This window comes from Condylura cristata, unplaced genomic scaffold (genome assembly GCF_000260355.1).
Source record: "Condylura cristata isolate star-nosed mole 26May11 unplaced genomic scaffold, ConCri1.0 scaffold00002, whole genome shotgun sequence".
Lineage (NCBI taxonomy): Eukaryota > Metazoa > Chordata > Mammalia > Eulipotyphla > Talpidae > Condylura > Condylura cristata.
The window spans coordinates 34314390-34329199 of record NW_004567103.1 but is presented as its reverse complement, the minus strand read 5'-3'; positions in this window follow the sequence as shown (position 1 = coordinate 34329199).

Sequence of the window (14810 nt, the reverse complement as noted above, 5' to 3'; positions counted from 1 at the left end):
TTACTGAAATGTTCCATGGAGCTTGTACTACCCTCTTGGAAAACTCTTCTTTTTCTTATTTTAAAGGTTTATTTTTATGTATTTATGCCCATAAGAACTGGGATGTAGGCCAGAGGTGGGGGGGGTAGTGATAAGGGAGGATGACAGAATTCACCAGAGACAGAGTGGGCAGCAGAACAAGCAGATTGATTGAAATACACTATTGAGGGGAGCAGCCAGGAGACAGGAGAGGTCTGAGGCACCATGAAGATCAGCTCCCTGGATTGACTGAAATACACTGCTCAGGGTTGCAGCAAGCAAAGGAGGAGAGTTATGCTGTGTTATGTGGGTTAGCTCTCTGGCCAGAGAGCTAACTCCAACTGCAGTGGCTGCCCATAGCTTCATAGTGCTGAGAGTTAACCTCTTGTATTACCAGGAGGTAGGAGTTTCTCTAAAATATTTTAAGTAATCTGTATATGAATTGTCAGGTAATTTTTCTCTGTTAATCAACAATGAAGTCAGTGTTTACTTTGGGATTCCTTAGAAATCCTTTACTAATTTGTGATGTGTCAGTCAGGTGACTCACCTGCATATTCTTACTTTGACCTTGCACCTTGCCTAGCACCTTGCCATGGTGGCTCCACTCATAACCTCTTTGCACCTACCAGTGATGGGTCCTTTTTTGGATAGTGTTTTCTCTAGACATTCACACTTTATAAGCTAAAAGTAACCTCTATTTGGCTCTGATTAGATCATCACTCATTAATTGAAGAATAAATGTCCTAGTTTTTGTGAATCTTGGATCAGACAATTCAGGCATATAATAGAGGATTCCCTCATAATTGAGCCCCATTTGCCTTCAGAATTATCCTGGCGAATAATGCATCTTTTGTTTATTTCCTTCCCTATTTTATTTCTCACCTCCTTGATATTTTTCCTTGGTTAACTTGTAATGAAAATCTTTTATGCAGGTATGCATCCAGGGATTCAATTTAAGATAGGTAGAGAAGAAGGCAATTTGAATTAGACCATTTGTTTACCAGATGTCAACAAGACTCCCTTGCTGATGGTAACTAAAATGATGATAATCTATAACCTCTTGTGCAATGCAGTTTCTTACCAGAAATAGAATAGAATCCTGATGGAAAGTTAACATTGATGGATGCAATGACTGGAGTACTTGAAATAAAAGTGATGTGAGTTATGTAGTTTATGTCATTGGTGACTAGTACCATTACCAGTACTGTTAAAAACCAAAATTTATAAGTTTAAAGACATGTTTTTAAGGCAGCATGCCATCTAGATACTGCACGAAGACACACAAAGTAAGTACAAAGTTATTAGCAAAAGCAAAGATTATGTCAGGTAATGTTACTTTTCTTCAGTGGAAGAAACATTACTTTTCTTCAGGGTTTATGCAGATTACCTTATTTGTGTCTGCTAGGAAACTCCAGATTGCTTAAGAGGTTCACAGTTAAGAGGAGAGATTTAAACTGCCATAGATATGAAGTGTGAATGGAGGTCCAGCACGAAAGACTCCATTTGGGGTTTTCCCTCCAATTTTTTAGCAGTGCCAAAGAAGAAAGCAACAAATATAGATGAACAAACTAAATTACTTAGTATACAGTGTGAAATCCACAATCTGTTCTTGGCAGCAACTTAGGAAACCCTTCTGCAGCTGGAGGCAAAAGTGCTAAAAATCAGGGTTTCATTGTAAGGAGGTATTGAATATAGAGGAAGATTGATTTATGGCCATAACAAGTCTTTCATCTTAAAGTCTGAGTCCTTCTAAGGACTGAGACCCTGAGGCCAACATATATGAGTAAAGATGCCAAAGAGATTTAAACCCTCTACACAGCCTAGGAAGATTCCATCTGCTTGCTGGAGGATTGTAGTCCTCCTGCTAATTGTCCATTATGAAAATGCCTCATCTGCAGTTAATGCCTTGCAAAACCATTCCTGGTGTCCTCCAAAGATGATGTCTTTCCACCTCTGCTTATTGCTTCTAGGCAAATTCATAGGAGCCTATCATCAGAACCAAGTGGAAAAGTACAGTTTCTACTAAGAAAAGATTATGAATCAATGGATCTATAAATCAGACTCATATGTACTGGCAGGAATCTGAAAAACACAGATTAGTTTTTGAGGGTGCTGATGAGTGAGGTGAATTAAAAACTGATAGGAAATAGATTGTTGGTAAAGGGGCACACTCTTATCATTTAGAATTTAATAATGCATTAAGAATACAAGAGATAGGCCTAATATATTTTAAGAATTGTTCTTTGAAACTCAGAAACACCTAGTAAATGAGGCAGATGTGTCAGATCTACTTACGCAGAATATTGAAAAACCAGGCAGAAGGCTCATAAAAATGAGCATGTTAAAATGGATTTATTATATAAGAACGAGAAAACCACCAGCTGACAGTGTACCGGGAACACACAAGGAACAATCTCTTCCCTCAAAAAGGAAAAGTTAATGAGTGACATTATTTTCATTGAAAAAGTCAATAGCAACTGTCCTCTGTACTTTTTGTATTTTAAAAGGTAGACACATGGAAATAAAATCAGGACTTAATTTATTCATTGAGCTAATGTGAGCTAATGAAGAAGTGGTTACTATTTAGGAGTGGTTATTAAAATAGCAGAAGTGTTACTAAAATGTTTTAAAATTTGTATCAATGAATAGTTACTCATTATATGTAAATAATAGAACTGAGTGTTAGGATGGGTGTTCAGGTATATCAAAATACATATCTTAATATGCATCAGTTATCTAAATACATATTATGCTTTGGAACATAGTTTCAGAAAAATTGGAATGTAGGGAGCAAATACTATGAATGACAACTCAAAGAGATTAAAGAACATTTTATAAAATTTATTTCCTAAAGGTAAGTTAATTTTTACAAAATTGAAGCTCATAAATACCTATATACTATGGTGCACTGCCTCTTCAAGACATATCTTAAGGTTTATAGGTAAATTCAAGATATAATAATGTGTCAAGCAATGTTATATATATGGAGATTGTGGCGTTTTTCACTAATAATTTATTAATCACATATTGGTCTGATATTTTTCTATTAAGTAATATGCTTATTCTCATTGAATGTTTCCTATGGGCCAGTCTCTTTGATACATTTTACATGAATTACATGAATGATAATACTCCCATTAACCAAACGATAGAGGCATTATTATTATGTTCAAAAATTAAGAGAAAATGGCCTAAGAATAATGAAGCAATTTACCAAAGATTATATAGCTGACTAGTGGTGACAAAACAGAATTTACATATACCTGTTATTATGGCTATAAAAGTACACATATGATGAGATAATGCCTATAATGCTTAACATCTATATAATGTATATATTATACTTTCCAAATCACTGGAGTATAATAATTATTTGGCAGTAATTTCAAATGGTTCATACGTTGGAATTTTTTTTTTAAAGATTTATTTATTTGTACATACAGAACTGGGGTACAGGCCAGAGGCTTGGGGGCGGCGAGTGGCTTCACCATAGACAGAGTGGGGAGCAGAACAGGCAGATTGACGAAGTACACTGCTGAGGGGAGCAGTGGGCGGGTCAGAGGAGGTCTGCCACACCATGTGGTCACCTCCGGGGCAGGCGGGAATCGAACTCATGCAGAGGTGGCTTTAGCTTCTCAGTGCTGTGCTTTAGCCCGCTGCGCCACCAGGGAGGACCATACTGTTAGAATTTTAAATCGATTTCATATCATATCCATTTGACTTCTAGGTTGTAATAAATCAAACAACAAATGAGAGTTCACAGGACCATTGGTACAACCCCTGGGTCTTTCCCCTCTTTTCAGAGAGAGTGAGAGAGAGAAAGAGGACAAGGTAGAGACCTTTAGTAGAAAACAGTTGTGTATTTTGCAAAGGAGATCATGGTTCTCTGGGGAGAAAAACTAGGTAAGAAATTCCACTCAAAAGATTTGTTTTTTTTTTCTACTCTTAGATTATTCTACTCTATTGTTTTATTCTACTCTTGTTTCTGATTTTCCTCTTTAAACTTTGGCCCTCTCACACCTCATTATCCCCTAACACCTGGTCACTGAAATCCTCAAGTGTAAGCAACAATACATATTGCCTTCAATTTCCTCATCCTTTCCAACATTTGAGCAGTAAATGTGGCACAGAAATGAGTTATTACTGTTAGAGAGAACTTGACTCAACCTCTACCTTAAAGGTAGATTACCTGTGCATAGAAGTACCTATGCAATAAGATAATGTCTCTAATGCCTGGATAATATATATATTATACTTCCCTAAATATACCATGGATGTCTATACAGATTATCTATCCAGATTTAACTTTTTCTATTATTTCTTTAACAAATTACCACACATCAGAGGTTAAGACACACACACACACACACACACACACACACACACACACACACATTACATTATTCTAGAAGACAGACTCCAAAATCAATCTCACTGATTTAAAGGTTAGTGACAGTAGGGGACCTTGTCTTCAAGATTCTAGGGAAAAATCCCTTTCCTTGCCTTTACTAGGCTGACTGTTTTCCTTGTTTTCTGCCCCTGTTCTCTATCTTCAAAGCAGGAAACATCTTCAGATCATTGTCCTTCTCAACAGCCTCCATCGCCATGTTACCTTCTGTGTTCCTGTGTGCAAATGTTCTTTTACCTCCTTTTTATAAGGGCACTTGGAATACTATTTAGGCTCCACTCAGATAATCTAGAATACTCCCCATCTTAAGAATCTCAATTTAGTCATATTGGCAACATTCTTTATGCAATATAAGTTAACAGTCACAGCTTCCAGTAGTTAAAATATGTTTTGGGACAGTGTTTCATTCTACCACAACCAGTTATGACCAGTGATATCCATGAGCTCCTTCCATTTTATCTACTTCAATTTCTTTTCATAATATTTACTTCACCTGTAACCAGGTCTTCAGATTGAAAGTTATATCTATAATAAGCACAGATCTGATAAACCAGAGAAATGAAAACATATATAAATTATTCAATACTGGATATGTATGTGGTGTTGGCTATTTATATATATAAGACTATTTTACAGGTTTCATTTGTATTTACCATTCTAATTCATTAATTTTGAGAGGGTGGTATGAAAAATAGAAGTACAGTGAATAGTTAAGTGATTTTGCTCAAACCATGAGGTAAATTTCAGTTATTATAATAATGGAAATTAGTAGCAAATGATAAAATATTCAATATCCTCTTTTCATTCTTAGTAATAAATTTCCTGACTATAATTATAATTTTATTTACTCTTAGTAATGTTCTCTGTGAAGTGTTATATATTTTACTAGGAACAGGAAGATTTTGTACTAGTATAAAATTCTGATGTGCCTAAGAACCTAAAAAGATGACATTAATATACTAAATTCCTTTTGGATTTTGAAATAGTATTAAATGTTTATTGAATGGGTTAATGAAGTGATCTTGAATGAAAAAATAGTTTCAAAATGAGATTTCTGTAAAGTATATACCTATAAGCATATTTGGGAAAAGTTTCCTACTAAAGGTACCTAAGTGACTTACTAGTTATTAACATTGAGTATCTGTGTGCTTGAAGATAAAACTAATATAAATGAGAAAACACAGAAACATGTTTCCTTTCATAATTAAGTTTTTTTTGGTATTTTAATCCTGTAGAACTGTAATAATTTCTTATATCTGTCTTTAATGACTTCAAGATTAATAAGACATGATCCATTAATAGGAACATAATGATAAGAAACATTGACAATAAGGACATAATATGAAAGTTGGCTATTATAGTATGCTGACTGAACAAGTGAGTGAATAAATACCAGTGCAAAGGAATTTTTCACGTTCCCATGAACAAAAGAAAAAGTAGTATTCATTAACTAATTGTAAATAACAAATTAGAAGAATTATTTCATTACAATGGCATGAATACGTTAAACCTCATCATTTGATTTCTATCAGTGTAGTATTATCCTACCCATGATAAAGTATGCTAGTTGATCCCCTGCTTTCATTTTGCTTTTAATTTATGAACAAAGTTGATCTTTGTTTTTCCTAATTTTCCTCTTTATTAGGTATATTCAGCTGACTCAGATCTTGACCATGAACATAGATATGCCATTTCCAAGATTCTATGTGAAATTTTTATATAATGTAAAGTCAGTTCATTAAATGCAGATGGGCAAAATGACCTTGGAAGTCATATTTTATGTAAAAGCAGAAAGATGGGAGGTATATGTTCTTAGAGAAAAGTCATCCATTGGTCAGGACTTTAGGAAATCCTGAAAATAAGTTCCTATCTTGTTTAGTAACTAATCATATACTTGGCATTTCAGGTAGTACTGGACTGAATAGAATACTTTTTGTTTGAAATTGCAAATAATGCATATATATATATATATGCCTTTTATCAAAAAGAGGCTGAAGCAGTTGATTATAACATCCAACTGTCTTGAAACACATAAAAAAGAGCACTTCGATTGCTATAAAAATTGGTGGTTAACAAACAAAATATTCTAAGATCAAAAACATCTAAAACAATTTTGTATCCAAAATATAAAACAGAATTAAAAAACTTTGACAACTAAAGAACTATTTACAAGCTGCCAGATGTTTGAATTCTTTATTAAAACTATAAACCTGTCTCATAACTCTTATGAGATTAGATAGAAAGCCCTAATCGTGCTATATTGGGGTTACTAATTTATAAATTCACCCTCTGAACTCTTCCTAGTCTCAGAGTACACCTGGCAGATAATCTCCTAATATATAAGTAGGACTATTTTAACAGACTTCTTTTTTTTAATCACTCAAGTTTCTAACCAGTGAGGCTTCCTTGGCTTAATCTCAAGTGTGTTAGAAATATTAGAAATAATTTATTTTTAAAAGTCACTTTTTAGTGAAAAACACCACCAAAAGTACATTTTCCAGCATACACTACAAATAATTTTCAAAAATCACAGCTATGAGTCAATGAAGATTCTTGAAATTAATCAGGCATCATAAACACAATGCTGAAGTTTAGAAAAAACTGTTGCAAAATGTTGACTTATAACAGGATTAATTCCCGCGGGTTATTTCTAAGAGGATTTCTAAGAGGACTAAATATATTGTAGCATTGTTTTCAATTGCTCAAATGGAAAAAATGTTCTAGTGTCTAGTTGTGTTACCACTTATCATCTAAGACTAAAACAAATGAACATAAATAAAGCAACTAAGAAGAAAGATAGCAATAGATATCTAAAGAGAGAAGTTAGGATAGTCTTCAAGATGATTTCCTAAAGATTTTACAAAGTACTGATTTAGTCTTTTGAAAGTTGCCAGTAACAACTTCACTGGGAATATGTTAACCCACCACCTGGCAGATGGAATGCTAATGCTTTGGCAACTGGCAGGGAAGGAGCCTCAACAAATTCCTTGTTACTTCATTGTGATTTTGAAACATCCTCTGGAGAATAACTGTCATTATACTCCTTAATGTTACACTATAACTCATAGATTCTGACACTGTTATTTAGCTGAAACAGCAGGTTATTAGCCAGACTGCTGTGCATTTTTTATCTCTTAGAGAATTCCAAAAAGTAAATTGATTAAATAAATAAGCTACAGCTTGAGGACAGATCCCATTTCTTTTAATGATTGACTCATAGCTACAAACTAAAGATTTTTTTGGTTTGTTTTTAATCAAGATCAAGTTGTTCATTGTCCTATATGTGCATAGTGAATGGCACATTTACCAAATGGTCGCTCAAAGACATACCTTTGCAGACCATGTATTGGCAAATTATCAATATCCAATGAACTAACTATTCAGGAGAAGCAGCTGTTTCAGTCATCTCAAAACTCTAATTAGCTGATATGTGTGACTGTGCAGGCGTCATATAATATTAGCACATCCTGGTGCCCAATAATTATTAAAATCAATTATGAATACTGGAAATAGCTAAATGAGGGGGGCATTACTGGGTCAACTGATGATTTAAAGAGATATTTTAGGCAAATTTCAAATTAATCTTAGCATGCATATAGCAAGAAAGGAAGAAAAGGATGAAGAAGCTTCCAATTATTATTGGAGTAAGCCAGTGGTATGCTGGAGCCATTTCACCAGCTTGTGAGAACTAATTATTAGCCTTCAGGAATTTTTGGATCCAGTTTTAATCACAACCATAATTAGAAATAAATAATTCACAATGAAATGAATAATAACAAAATTGTAAATAATACAAGTCATCGGATTCTAATTATTATAGTCATAGTTGAATGTAATAGCTTTATTTTTATTTAGTATGTAATTAAGGTAAAAATACTGTGTAATTGTAAGGGGAAAAGGGTGTCCCGAGAAAACTCTACAGATACAGATTTTGTGGACTTTCCCCCACCCCAGACACTGAAATTGCAAATTCCAGCATTGCTTCCCTTTGTAATGTAATGTGTTCTACTGTTGAGTTCATTCCTTCCCAACTCTTCATTTAATAATAACTCATGGGTAGCTTCAAATTTGGTTTAGATCCCCAAAATAAATAAAAGCTGGCTTTATAGTTGAGGGTATTCATTACCTACAAATCTACCGGTCTATTACAGATCCATACAGCTAAACAGGTTCTACATGTTAAGTTCTAAGTTAGCAAATTCCTAAACATCACAAGTATTATGATAAGTTTTATCATTGAATATACTTCATATATAATTTGAAGAAAATTTAAATAAGTCATGTTTGATCATTACAGAACTCTTCTACTAGTTATAACTTTATATAATGAATGTAGTAAAATTATAACAAAATAGTAAAAATTTTTGCTTCCAATTAAGGTAAAACCTTACTTGGAATATATATAAAAAGCTGAATTTCAGAAATGATGATAGCTCAATCAGGTTTTGTAATGACAAAATATTCATTAAAACACAAGATTATGTAAATAGCTAACATGGGTAATGTCACTTGGAACAATACTCCAGTAGGCACACATACAAAATTCTTCAAACTCAATTACTACACTGTTATTTTCTCTTCATTAGACCCAAGTTCTGCGCACTGAGCCTGTATAAAAAATCTAAATTTATTCATGATTTATTTGAATATAATTCTAAAAATTTTAATTATTTTAGTACTGTTCTAGTTGTAAGCCTATTAATCAATGTATCTTCCTGTGTGCAGTTTGAGAAAGTGCTAGATTTGTTACTTGCTGTTAGGTTTAATTAAGAAACTACTAGGCAGACTTGTACTTCCTGCCCTGTCCTTGATGTTAGATTAGCCCGGCCCTCTACTCCCAGGAATGCTGGCACTTCCATCTCTACTCAAGTTGTTTCTCATCAGTCAAAATTAATTCTCAACTAACTTGGCTATGACCATCATGTCAGTTTCCTTCAGGAAAATTTGTACTTGAATAAAAAATAACCAATTAGTTAAATAATAAAGATTTATTTATGCATACAAAAAATAGGGTATAGATCAGAGGTGAGGGGCAGGTGAGAGGATTCACCAGAAACAGAGTGAGGAGCAGAACTGAGGGAAGCAGTGGGCAGACAGTAGAGGTCTGCTGCACCACATGGGTCACCTCCTTTACTGGGGATTGAACTTGTGCTGCAGTGGCTGCAGATTGCTTGATAGTGCTGCACTTTAACCTGTTTCACCACCATAGAGAGCCCCAGACTGGAATATTTTTAATATTGTTAAGTGATTTGGGCTTTTAAAACATATAAAATTAATAATATATAGTAGCTAGTTTTCAAATATTAAGAAAAAAATGCTCTAAGAAGTCTTTTATATGTGGAAATTTAAAACATTACTTGTGGGCTCTCCCTGGTGGCACAATGGGTTGGGATGCAGCACTGCAAGCTGGCAGTTGCTGCTTCAATGCGGGTTCAGTCCCCGCCCTGGAGTGATCTACACAGCATGGCAGACCTCTGCTGTCTTGCCCACTGCTCCCCTCAGCATTGTATTTCCTCGATCTGCCTGCTCTGCTCCCCCTTTCTCTGGTGAATCCTTTCACCATCCCTGCACCTCTGGCCTGTACCCCAGTTCTGTATGGATAAATAAATAAATCTTTAAAACATAACTTGTATATTCTTTCAAGATAACTACATTGGTATTAATAATAAGTGAATTTACTCTCATTCATGTCATTGACAATGGAATCATATTCTTTTACTATACCCTTTTCTAACTTTACACATTGCAACAGTCTACCCTTTATAGAGGACTGGTCCTTTAGTGTACTTTTATTTTGAAACCAAAGATAGGAATACAAAACAAGTCTATTTAAGATGGATTGTCAAAACAACATCTGTTTTTGACAGATTTTGCTTAAGTTGCTGATTGTTGAGCATCTGAAAGTACTTTCCTCTTGGTCCTTTTTTTTTAAATATAACAAACATGAACTTTATTGCTAAGACTTACCCCCCCCCAAAAAAAAAGAAAATAAAACAAAAAAACAACTGTTCTATTCTGGCTTCTTCAAATGTGAATTAATACAAAGACCCTTAAGTAGAAAAATAACTCTAGCCCATACATCCATTACCCAGGAGCTAAACCTTTAGGTTGCAAATTTAGAAATTTATTGTTTTTTTCCCAATGGATTAATCTAGTTAAGAAATAAGGCTGTGTGCATTATTTTATATGCACATTAATTATAATCAATTGAAATAAAAATATTAGATGGATGCTTTACATTTCCATTTCCATACAATAGTTATTTCTCTTGGCACTCTGAAATCAATACATTGCTCACTGACAATGAACTGTAAAATGTGTTTATATTTAATTCTGAGAATTCATAAATACATGAGTCAAGTCAGTGGTGTTTAGGTTTATTTTCTTCTTCATAGACAGTAAAATGTATATAGACACACAAAACTTAATGGAAGAAAACTTTTCTTTGCCCTAAGTTCTTTGGTTGGTCTAATAATTAAATTGGCACAAGGGAGATGAACAAGAGGAAAAAAATATGTTTAATTTAGAGGTCTCATAGATGGGGAACCTTTGAAATGACGAACAGTCTTTTTAAATTGCTTTTAGACAAAGAAACAATAACTTTTCAATTGGTTGACAAGACAAAGAAACTCTGGCTTCTCTACAAATAAGTGAAAATGAAGTAGGATTTACTTATGCAAATCCCTTGGCCTTAAGTTACAGTCTCAGGCTACAAAGAAATCTCTAACTCCTGGTATAGGAGAGTACCTTTCACTTGAGAGATTTATTTCCTGTGTTTAAGGACACAAACGAGGGTCAGAATGTCCATTCTGCACTGGCTGTTTCTTAAATAATTTTAATTCAAAACAATCAGTATACAAATGGGGCATAGTTGGAGTAGCCTGCTGTGAGCCCCAATAGTACATTGATTTAAATGTTTTTGCATGAATTATTCACTTATGTGAGTTTGAAGATGTCAGTGAAGTTTCTAAACCTGAATTCCAAAGAGAAAAATATATTTTTCAAGGAAAAGAATACCTAAAAGCTGTGAGATAATAAACAAATGTCTAGTATATATGCAGTAGTAATAGTAAGAGAAAACAGAATAATAGCTTTTGAAATAATAAGGTTTAAAATTTTCTGAAATTAATGACAGATACTGCTTCAAAACTATAGGAAGCTCAGAGAACAAGAGCAGTATAAAGATCCAAACTAAAAAAAAAAAAAAAAACCTGAAGAAAAATTCTTTTAAGTCAAAGAAAAACTACATTTTACCTAAAGAGGAATAAGTATAAGAAATACAATGACTGCTATAGTATAATAAGAAATGCATTTGGTCTTTGTCTCCAGTTCCTAACAGACAGCACCAAAATTGATATATTTATAATAGATACTCCTCAGTCATAAGAATATCTATTACAATAAAGTGGTGTAACATTTATATATGTATGTATATGTACATATATGTATACACATATATATAAACAAGTACATTTATCTGTATATTTATAACACAGGTGTGTTTGCATGAATCAACCCTCTTCTTTGTTAATTAAGTGCTATTTTTTTCACATTTATTGTTTGTGGCCTAGAAGTTCATGCATATAATGAATGATATATACTAATAGGAGTGAATTATTAAGTTTCCCAGTAATAATAATAAATATGTATGAATGAAGACACTGTGACACAGTCAGTGAATTTCGTAGTTTACACATTTCTCCACTACTCACATGTTTTGAGAATCTTCTTTAGTAAACTCTGCAAAAGTTTTATCAGCATAAGAAATAATGAAGATGACTGATACTATCAAAACTTCCTGAAAACCCAATGCTTCAAATGATAAATTCCAATAAAATTAAACAACTTGTCGAAGTTAGTTTTGCCCTTAGAATTTACTTATGTTGGACAAATCAAAGTACTGTGTATGTTTCTCAAAACATCCCATGCAGGTTTTCCTTTGGTTTGCTTTAGATCAGCAATTTTCTTCCCAAACCAGAGTTTATTAGGGAATTTTAGCTTGATCTCTTCCATTACTATGAAATGACTTTAATTACTGATTCATTAACCATTAAGTAATCAAACAAATTCTACACACTTGAATTTTGTACATACAGCACTTTAATATAATAATGCAGTATCTGTTTAAATTAAAAGGGAAGAATGTATCCAATAAAATATCTTTTGTAGCTGTATTTAATAAACAATGTAATTTTGCAAATGGTAGTAATTTTGGATAAAGGGGAGTTTTATCAATTCTATTAATTCAACATTCAATTAATTTTTTTGACTTCTTAGAATACACCAAATATTGAGTTAGAGCTGGAAATACAAAAATAAAAAGACAGTCTTTGCAATTAGAGAATTCTCAATGCATTGGGAAAATTGTGAAAGAAAAATCAGTACTTACTCTATTGTATCCATAGTCTATTGTCATAGAGTAAGTGCTGTAGTATATGAGGGAATTAAAATATGGAAGCAGAATTATAATGGTATAAACAATTAATGGTTTTGAGGAAACTAAGATGTTCAAGCATTGATTAAGAAATATAGGACTTAGAAGTCAAGAATAGGAAAATAGGCATACATAGAGGAAGACTACAGAAGAAAAAACAGACTATGGAAAGAGAAAGAATGAATTGTACTGCCTTCATCCCTTTAAACTAAGTTCACTTACACCTATGTGCTCAAAGGGCAATTTATAGATACCAACACATTTTCATATTCATCAAACGGAAACTCCCTGTGTCTTCCAGGTGCTTTGCCCTGAAATTCTTTTCATTTGTCTGTGAATCATATATGGCGTTTATACCAATATTCCCTTAATAAAAAGAAAAAAAGCTATTTTTCATCAATAAGAAGGCAAATAATTCAAGTTTAAAAATCATTTAAAACATGACTTTCTCATTTAATAACTGCCTATCCCCACTTGTCTTCCAATCAAAACACAAAGAAACAGACTAAATTCAATTGCTTTTGTATCAGTTCATGGTTTTACAATTATATAATTTATTAGGACCATCATACACCTTTTAATTTTTTCATTAAAGTGTTCAATTTTTTAAGATTCTAAAAATAGATAGTTTTACTTTGCAATATTAATTATCTTTGAAAATATATACAGTTCACTGGAAAAATTTACCTTCCCCAAAGCTAATAAAGCTTAAAAATCATACAGAATCAATTACAGTGTCTACATCCTATGAAATACATTATAAGTGCAAATGAGAAGTTGCTCCCACCAGTGATAATTATGCACAATCAATACAGCAATGAAACTCATTAAACAATAATTATAAGACATCCCAAACTGAGAACTCGCTTTAATGAAGTATAAAAGTCAAATTAAATCACATGTTTTAGTTGAGGAATAAATTGTTTATTCGAGACTCAACATTTTATATCTCTGGAAATTCCTAACTGTTTTTATGAATTGAGTAGAACCAGTTAAAGCCTTTTCAGAACAGCATAACATTTTCATGTGGTCTATGATATATAAAAAATTATATGTTTTGAATATCATCAGGAGGTCCTACATGTAAGTTACTTAACAAGTGGACAGTGGAACCTTTAGCCAAATACATTAACTTCTTCATCTTCTGGAAAGAGAAAATACTGATTTTAAACACCATCAAGTGATATCATACTAAAGAAAGACAAAGTCCTGGAAGGGAAAAAAAAAAGTATAACTGTATTGATCAGTATAAAAGACTAAGGGGTATACAAATAATATGTCTGTTTTGAAATATATAGAAATCAAAATGACAGAAAAAATAGGATGAGGGGATCAGTAGAGTTCACATTTTCCAAAATATTCTAATACTAACAGGATATTGATTAAAAGCCATTTGTATTTACTGAATTAAAAATGTTCTGTGCTTTTAGCAAAAACTGAAAATTGGTTAGAAAAATAATTTTAATAGATTATAATGGGTAAAAAGAGTCTATATCAATCACTGCCTAATTAGGTAACTTATACCATATATTTTTATGCAGATAATTTAATTAAAAATCATAAAGAGAACATTGTAGGCCCTCCCTGGTGGTAGCGGGTTAAAGCACAGCACTAAGAAGCTAAAGCCACTTCCGCATGAGTTCCATTCCCGCCTGCCCTGGAGGTGACCACATGGTGTGGCAGACCTCTCCTGACCGGCCTGCTGCTCCCCTCAGCAGTGCACTTCCTCGTTCTGCCTGTTCTGCTCCCCCCTCTGTCTCTGGTGAAGCCTCTCGCCGCCCTTGAGCCTCTGGCCTGTACCCCAGTTCTGTATGCACAAATAAATAAATCTTTAAAAAAAAAATTGTATCGAATTGTGAAATAGTCATAATTCTCCAGAAATACAGAAGGATATTCACATGCTTATATGTGTATTTATTTAAAGATATGTACATTTACGCATACATTGTA